We start from the raw sequence: 8,858 nt of genomic DNA, 5'->3' as shown, positions 1-8,858 counted from the left end.
CCGGCAAAATTCAGGGCTAAAACAATTTCCGTACTACCGTCACTCTCTCTCTCTCTCTCTCTCTCTCTCTCTCTATTCGATAAACAAAGGTAAACCAACACACATTGCTCATAATTCATAATAATTATTAGCTATGCTGCTGCAGAAGTTTAGAGGTGTTGCCACTCTTTTCTATTTTTTCTCATTCTTCAGTTACCCGTCTGCCTGCAAAGGCGGCAGAACTTGTGTATTGTATTTAGCCAAGTTCTTGAGTCGTTTATTCATTTGCCTTTTTCATTTTTTATTCATTCATTATAAAGTATTAGTATTTTCTGTATACTTAAGAACACCAAAAGCTAAATTCAAGACTTTTATCCTCTAATAGTAACTGCAAACATATTGTAAATTGTGATTATTTGTAATTCTTTTGTAATTAGAATTCATACTCCCTAAAAAATGTGCAAGGGCCTTCAGAAAGCTTGCCAAGGATGCTTCAAACCAAAAAAAATTTCGAATCTTTGCTCTATACAAACCTGAAATGTAGCAGTGACTGTTTACACTAACCTAACACCACTGATAACCTCATGCTTTTCTTCACTCTGGCGAAAAGGAAATTAACGTGATAGGTTGTTTGAATTGGATACAGTAATTACTGCAAATGAGATTATTTCTCTAGTTTATTATTTTTTTTCATTATGAGGAAATTTCTGGAGTTTACTATCACGCGGGATTATCGTGTGTGTGTGTGTGTGTGTGTGTGTAGATTTGAGCGACAATAGAAGGAATGTCAACAATCCAAAAAATAAGTACATGGACTGCTATGCAGAGGCAGCAGATATGCACAATGATAAGATTTCCAGATGCAATGCTAATTCTCCCCGGGGGGAGTGGACCGATCCCGGAAGTACTGCAATACCGGGCCGATCCGCGGCAAAGGTGGAGCAAGCCCCTAGCACTTCGCCATAGTCCAAAAATCAGATTAATATCGTAGATCCCACATGGGGATCGTATCAGATATTAAGCTGATAAGAACAGATACTACACTTTGATCTTAGCCAAAAGGCCGAGAAGCGATACCCGCCAATAGGAACGCAAGAGCCACACTCCCAAAGACTGAACACCCAGGCCGATCAGTGATTTACTATGCTATTGGTATCTAACCCTCGTCTTATTTACAGATAAACTTGAAGTCTATGTTAGGAAATTAAATATATTCTCGATCCTTAAGATTCATTACACTGGTTCCTTAACCAGTGTAATGAATACGCAGGTGTCACTGCATAAAAATTTTCAGGGAAAAAAAAAATACTCCAGGAACAATGAATGGTATTGATATTAAGCATCATACAGAGACAGCTACAAGTGGAACTGACGTTCCTAGCAGCAATTAGTTTTAATCTTAATCTTTTACTTATTTTCCTCAATCTAATCGACAAAAGATTAAGCTCCTGGAAGTAATATATTTGTGTGCTTTATGAAATTTAGTTTTTAGTATCAAGGAATGTTTACATCTTGTACTGATACTCTATAAACCTTTAATAATAGTAAATAATAATAATGAATGTTTACACAACGGGGCAAAATTGAATGTATTAGAAATTTCATAGCATACTGAATATCAACAGGATCAAAACTTTCTCGAGAATCTCTGGCAACAACACAACAAAACAGAATAAGCATGTTATATGCACCAGCATAACTAACACACTGCCTCTACCATGCCATAATCTTATCAGGCAGCTTCACAGGTGTATATAGACAAGAAGTCCTGCAATGAGCTTTCCACCATAACAACACCTATACCTAAGTTGGCCATCAATACGGCTACGCAAGTTTTCTTCTGTGCTATTATGAACCAGAGTCACGTAAACCCAAGATTTTCAAGTAATTTATCTGCATGCAATATTGTTCTGATTTTGTATTTCCTGACCTCATTAGTGAAAGACATAACTCGATCGATCTAATGCTCCCCCACCCAAAACATCCGATTTCCCACAGGTACCCTAAGATAGTTGGGAGTGACAAGTAGGCGCATTAAGTTCGATTTGAAAAAGTCAAATCGAAAAATATATATTTCCAACGGAAAAGAAGAATGCCATCAATCGATGCGGTATATTTCTCAACAGAAAAACAGACGCCATATCGGAGATTCCTTGGATGGGTGAAGGTCCAAACTCGCCGAAATTTCATATGGTTCTTCAATAACTACTGAACCATTTTGATGCTGAAACTTTGTATAATGTCAAGAACTCTCCAACTATGTACACAATAACCGAGCATGTGCGTCAACAAACACTGATGTAGGTACAATATAAATAATAAAGGAGAAGCAATATAAAGCCTATAAAGCATAACGTTCGTGGTACTCTTCTGTAAATATGTGCAAAAGCACCTTAAGTAATGCAATAATGGACGCACCATGTATTTGTGCAAAAGCACTTGACATAATGCATTAATGGACGCACCACTGAATTACTGTCACTAACATCCAGATATGCTACACTGTATGTACTGTAGTACCTCAACACACATGTTCTCATTAACTACACATTCAAATATGTAATAGCAACGAGAAATGTCATTCAACAATTGTAACAAGCACGCAGATACAGGAAAGAAGACTCGTCTCCCCATAGACAGCAGATCGGGCCACTTCAGCGTCACCGCAAAACGGTAACGCATCTACCATATTGCCTACCAACTCACATTGCACACCATTATAGACCACGATGGGATGGGTGAAACCACTGTCACCAACAAAGTTATAAGCAGAGCCTCTGGGACGGGGCTCTGACAGCATCACGCACACTATCTTAGTGGAAACTTTGTGGCCACACAAGGCATTCAATAACAGACAATTAAGGGGATGCGCGAACGCAATCCCCGCTATCAAAAATTTCGCACTCGAGTTAACCACATTTGGGTTAATCGCAGGGGTCAGCACCACCGGAGTGCAATGGTGGGCCTCGCCCTGGGAAAACCGCCTTCATGATCACGGTATCTCCTGTGCCAGGTAAGTATGCATTCTATCAAACTCCGCTCACCCAACCCTCAACAGCTAAACACTTGCTAAACAGTTACAATATTTTATGCAAGTACTCTTTTAACAAGATATTAACGTTTACGTTATTATTACTTTTACAATTAAATAAAACTTCTCATTCACTGCCTGCCTCACTATAAGTATATAATGAAATATATACATATACATATTGCAAATTACCTGGTTTGTCACCACTCGCATTTTAACAAGATTGTTTCTACTATAAACGTCGTGTTAACCATCACTACTGTTACATAAGTTCTCTATCGTTATGAACCAGAGACTTACCAAACCTAATCTTTGCAACGCATTCCATTGCACTTTGGTCCTCGCCATGTAAAAAAAAAAGTAAATCACATGAGACAAAATAAAAGTTCCTGTGAACAGAGTAGTTAGTACCTGAATAAGGACTACCTCCTGTGCTCGGGAGGGTTAGGCAACACAGGAGGCAAGGTAGCAGCTAATTGTATCTGGGACGATATAGTTACTATAGCAGCAGGATGTACAGGAGAAATACGTAGAATCCTTCACCAACAACGCAATAAAACTGTTGATGGTGTACATAAAACAACTAAACCTTTTGTTCATCACAGTATACAGACCTCTGAACATAACCTTGGAACAATTCAACGAGATACTCAACAAAATATATGAAGGATTAATTCAGTTGCATAAACAGAGAACCAAAACAATTATGCTGTGTAACTCAACTTCCCATTTCTCGATCAGACAATCAGACATGAAAATAAATGGAGGTACTCAGGAAGAATGACAACAAGCTGCTGGCCTAATAAAACAATACCTAACTCAAGTTCAGAGAAACCACTGGAAGTAAAGATAGACTTAATTGACCTTATCCTCACAAACAATAACAATCTGACCCATTCCTATGATGTTGGTAGAACGATAGGTCAGACCATAAGCAAATTCAAGTCAAGATTACTACATGCAAGTTTGTAGAACAAGAGCCAATTAAGACACAGAAGTAAAAATGCAATGGTAGACCCTTTAGACCATCTAAATTTCTACATCTCAGACATGAAATTTAGAGGCAAACCTGTTAACAAATAAAAACCCCAATGTTCAATGGGTCTACATATAAAAATGTTAATGATAATGATAAAAATAAAAATAGAAATAATAATAGTAATAATAATAATAATAATAATAATAATAATAATAATAATAATGAATAATAAGAGAGAGAGAGAGAGAGAGAGAGAGAGAGAGAGAGAGAGAGAGAGAGAGAGAGAGAGAGAGAGAGAGAGAGAGAGAATTGTTTAAGGTTTATTGTGTAAAATGTGCAATATTTACTTAATTACGTTATATATATATATATATATATATATATATATATATATATATATATATATATACACACAAATGTACATTGATACACAAGCGGGCATGAGCCCGCCGGTGGCGTGTCGAGGGCTGGTGTTTGCCGTCCTCTGTGCTGTGGTGGGCGGCTGTTTGTGACCACCCGCAGCGAGGCGTGGTCAGCGGGGAGGAGGGGCAGCCCGGAGCACCCGCAGCATCACGTTCAAGGGCGTGATGGACAAGAAAGACAGCTCTAGCCTCGCGGCGGGCGAGCACGTCATCGCTGTCAGGCTTATTGGGTGCTGGCTGTGCTGGTCTGAGGGGAGCGATCGCGGGGCAGGGCAGGAAGTAGTGGAAGAGTGGATGGCGGCTGTGCTTCCCGTAGTGGTCACACTCCTGCCTCTGGAAGCTCCTCCCTGATGCAGTAGCCCAGTCTCACTCGCTGCAGCAGCACGCCGTCTGCACGTGACCGCTGCTGGGAGGCGTCCAGCGGCTGGTAGTCAATGGCAGTGGCGTACCAGTTAGTTAGGCACGAGGCTTTCGTTGTCGCTGGGCTGCGGCTGCTGGAGGACCTGCAACCCCGCCCTGGAATCCATGTGGACCACCATGGTGGCCTCCTGACGGTGTTGGACGTGCTCCAGGATCAACTGGATGGCCACCAGCTCCGTCTGCAGAGTGGAGCAGTGGTCAGGAGTCCTGGCGCACAGCTCCATGCTGCCGGTGATGGCAGCAGCAGCCGTCCTGCCGCTTGGGTTTACCGTGCCGTCGACGTAGTACATGGCACATCCTAGCTGGCTCAGTGACGCGCCATGGCCATGAGAACGTGTTACTGCAGCTCTGTGGTGGTGCTGAGGGACTTGCTGACGGGCACAGGAGTGACAGTGAGTTAGCTGTGTTGGCCTCCCATGCAAGGGGCCGGTGAGCGGTAGATCTGGGGGATCTGGCTGAGGCTTGGCCTCATAACCTGCATGTAAGGTGGTGGGTTGCGAGCACAGACCGAAGTAGCCACGAGTTGTGGAGGACCTAAGCGCCATGTGTCATCGCCAGTCATAGCCTCCTCTGTGACACGCCCTCCGCGTAAGTCTGCAGCACCCTGAACACGCGGCAGGCTTCGATCTGTTCCACTCAGGTATTGAGGGGCACGAGACCGATCTCCCACTGCATGACGCTAGCGCTGGACCACCACGGTGCCCCCAGCATGGTCCTCATGGAGGCGTTCTGCAACTCCTCCAGTCGCTCCTGCTGGTGGGGGGAAAGAGTGCAATGAGCACCAGGGTGCTGTAGTCCATCAAGGACCACACCGCCTGTACGTGGCACAGACGCATGATGGAGTACGTGGCACCCGGCTGGCCTGTGCTCTCTCCCTCAGGCAAGTGACGTGGGCTGTGAAGGACTGCCGCTTGTCCCGGCTGGGGAGGAGGGCTCGCTGCGTCCCGCTGTTGCTCCAAGGCAGTGACCCTCACACGCAAGTCCCTGGCATTAGCCAGGGGCAGCAGGAGCTGCACCACGTCCTGGAGGGTCGCAGGCACGCCAGCCTGCAATGCAGGGACTGCACCCTCAGACCCTACCACAGCAGCATAGTAAGGGGCAGTCCTGGGTGACACAAGGACAGGTGGCTGTATGGCAGGGATGGGAGAGTGAGCCACCCCAGAAAGGGCTGGGGCAGCTGCGCCAGGCAGGGGCGGAAATGCTGATGGCTGAGCAGCTGGCAGAGGCAGAGCAGGGAAGTCGGACCAGGACGGGGCACCACTTGCCCAAGCATTGTGTTCCGGAGCTGGGACGGGCCGGAAAACCACCCTGGAGGGGCCGACAATGATGCCGCAGGTCTGTGGCTCCCTGACGGGCCTGGGCCGAGCAGGCAGCGGCGACAAGAGGCGTTGTGCTCGCTCCCACAGTTGCAATACAGCGGGACGACTCTGGTGCCAGCATGTATCTTCTCCAGGCAGCAGGAGGAAGGATGACCCCCAGAACAGTACCTGCAGCGCGGCGCCGACTTGAACTTCCAGCTCTGATGCCCGAACCGACAGCAGTGGCCGCACAGGTCAGGCTCAGGGGTATACAGGCCCACGCGGAAGCGGCCCAGGCCGTGGAGGTGCACCGAGCTGGGCATGGCCCCTTCAACGAGGCCCAGGAGCTGAGGGCGGGGTTCACCTGTGATGACGCGCCTCTTGAGCCAAAGGAAGGCCTCTGGGGTGGAAAGAAGATCAACATCGATGACGGTAGACGTCATGAACGATGACCATCAGCTGCCGGGCGTCAGGGTGTGCGGGATCATGGTGAGGCCGAGTAAAACCCTCTTTCACCAACATGTATGCTGCCGACCGAGGGTTGACTGTCAGGTACGGCATGCGCCTACCTTCTTTCATGAGTGGTTCCAAGGACGGGTGCTGTTTGAGCACCGCCATGAACCACTCGTAGAGTTGGGCCAGACTCTTGCCGTGCCCCTAGGGAAAGGTCACACGGCGACGGGAAGCGCCCGGCTGAAGCGAGGAAGCACGAGATGGGGCGTCAGTATCCATGGCGTCATGCAGGCCTGGAGACAAGGGTGGCGAGTCCATAGGGGTGGAGGTCAGGTCAGGGGAGGCTATGCGGTCAACGGCGGCGGGGAGACAAAGCTTCTTTGCTCCACCAACAGGAAGTTTTACCTTCTTCACATGAATAATGGTCTCCCTTGGCTGGCCTGCTGCAAGACAAGTGTCTTGGCTATCCACAGGAGAGGCCGTGAAGGTTTGCTCCACAGCACTTCTCTTCTTTGTAAGGGCTTTGTTCCCACAGAACGGAGCGAGGAAACTAGACACCCGCCAGCCACGGGCCGTGGTTGCTAACTGTTTCGTAATGGCTAATTATGACAGGTATGACCACTGTTACGTTCACCGGTTAAACGGGTAAGATTGGCATCGGGGAGCCGGTGAACAATAACAATAAAAAAAACACTGCAGGTTCAACTGGTGAGGAAATGCAAAGGGGCACTTTAAAAAGCTATTTTAATAAACCATAATGAAACTGACACACATAGATATAACATGAAACATGAAACTGACATACACATAGATATAACATGAAACATATGAAACCGACATACACATATACATATAACACAGAAATAAATACAACAACAAAGAACCCAACTTAATACCTAACAATAATACTAATCCTATATGGAGGCAATGTGGAAAAACACGGGACGAGGTGAAGTGATACTTATGCGGTGTCGCAGTGGTGAAGTGCTGGGTGATGGTTGATCCCACAATAGTCCAAGAGGCGTTGTGTTCACTGGTTGAGGCCTAGACCTCGACTGACTTCCAAAAAGCCAAGAGCTGGCTTAACACTTCCGGTTGAGTCGAATGGGACCGCGTGAATCCAACTTCTGGACAGCAGCGAGCTTCATGAGACGGTGACGTGGAGGGTTCATGAGACGGTGCCGTGGAAGGTTCATGAGACGGTGACGTGGAACGGGAGGTGGAGAGGTGGCGAACGAGGTAGCAAGCGGAGACGGTGATGGTAGTGGAGTATGTTACGGGCGGGCCGGCCCGTAACACCACTTCACATCATCATCCATCGTGTTTCAGGATAATATCAAGACAATACTAAACCCACTGAATCTTGTAATATACCACTAATCATGCTTGTAAAGCTTTATCATTGGCCTTAAATCACCTCTAAACAACTAATATGACATTTCAATCACTTAGAAACATTGTAATATCATCGTGGCCAGGTGGGTTGGAGGAGCAGGGACAGAAGTGTGTATCTGATGAGCAAATATCTAATGAATGAGAAGAAGATAGGCTTGCATAGGCTAATTATCCCCTCGAGTTGTGACGTCATGGTGTTGGGCGTTTCTGATTGGTGGAGCCGCTTCTCCAGTTCAATATGTCTTTAATTTCTTAACAAAATAGTAAGTGTAGCAAATATTTAAGACTAGAATGTATACAAACTTTATTATTAATCTGCCTCAATTTTCGTGTTACTAATGTAATAAACATACAGAGTGTTAAATAACATAATATCTTTTATTATATAGCCTTGTGAGATTAGCTCTCTCAGATATGAAAAAATAAAAATAAAAATTTACATTATCTTATCAATTCTTCTTTATCATGCTAACAGTGTAGTAAACGTGATGAAATATGATGAATAACTCTTTTGTTTATAAATACCATGGTTGGATTAGCTATACAAGAAATGGAAAGATAGAACATTAATCTTATCAATACTTTTATCAGTCTGTGAATAATTCTTGTTCATAATCAGAGCACATTAATGTAGAACGATTTTATGTAAGAACTTATTTATAAAAAAATAAAGAAATCGTTATGTTCTCAGTACTTCAAAATAATTATATTAAACCTGAAATTTTACCAGATAAAGGTTATAACAAAGTCTTTTTTTCGTTCAACTATATGCAATACGAATTACCCAGAAGAATCAAGCGTAAGAATTGAGTTTTCAAATGCCTTTTGAATAATAACACATATTCCGTAATATTTGCACAGCAAAGGAATATGGGAGGGAG

General features: G+C 44.8%; 2 non-coding genes across 2 annotated transcripts; both read right to left on the bottom strand.

Moving 5' to 3' along the window:
• Window positions 1-861: 861 nt before the first annotated feature.
• LOC123500204 lies at window positions 862-1,054 on the bottom strand. Its single transcript, XR_006673222.1, has one exon. It is a non-coding gene; the product is annotated as a U2 spliceosomal RNA (small nuclear RNA).
• A 1,784-nt stretch (window positions 1,055-2,838) lies between these two features.
• Window positions 2,839-3,000, bottom strand: LOC123500194. The gene has a single exon (XR_006673212.1). It is a non-coding gene; the product is annotated as a U1 spliceosomal RNA (small nuclear RNA).
• Between the last annotated feature and the right edge of the window lie 5,858 nt (window positions 3,001-8,858).

The sequence above is a fragment of the Portunus trituberculatus genome, chromosome 50 (genome assembly GCF_017591435.1).
Source record: "Portunus trituberculatus isolate SZX2019 chromosome 50, ASM1759143v1, whole genome shotgun sequence".
Lineage (NCBI taxonomy): Eukaryota > Metazoa > Arthropoda > Malacostraca > Decapoda > Portunidae > Portunus > Portunus trituberculatus.
The sequence above is the reverse complement of the archived record's forward strand: the minus strand, read 5'-3'. Positions and strand labels throughout refer to the sequence as shown.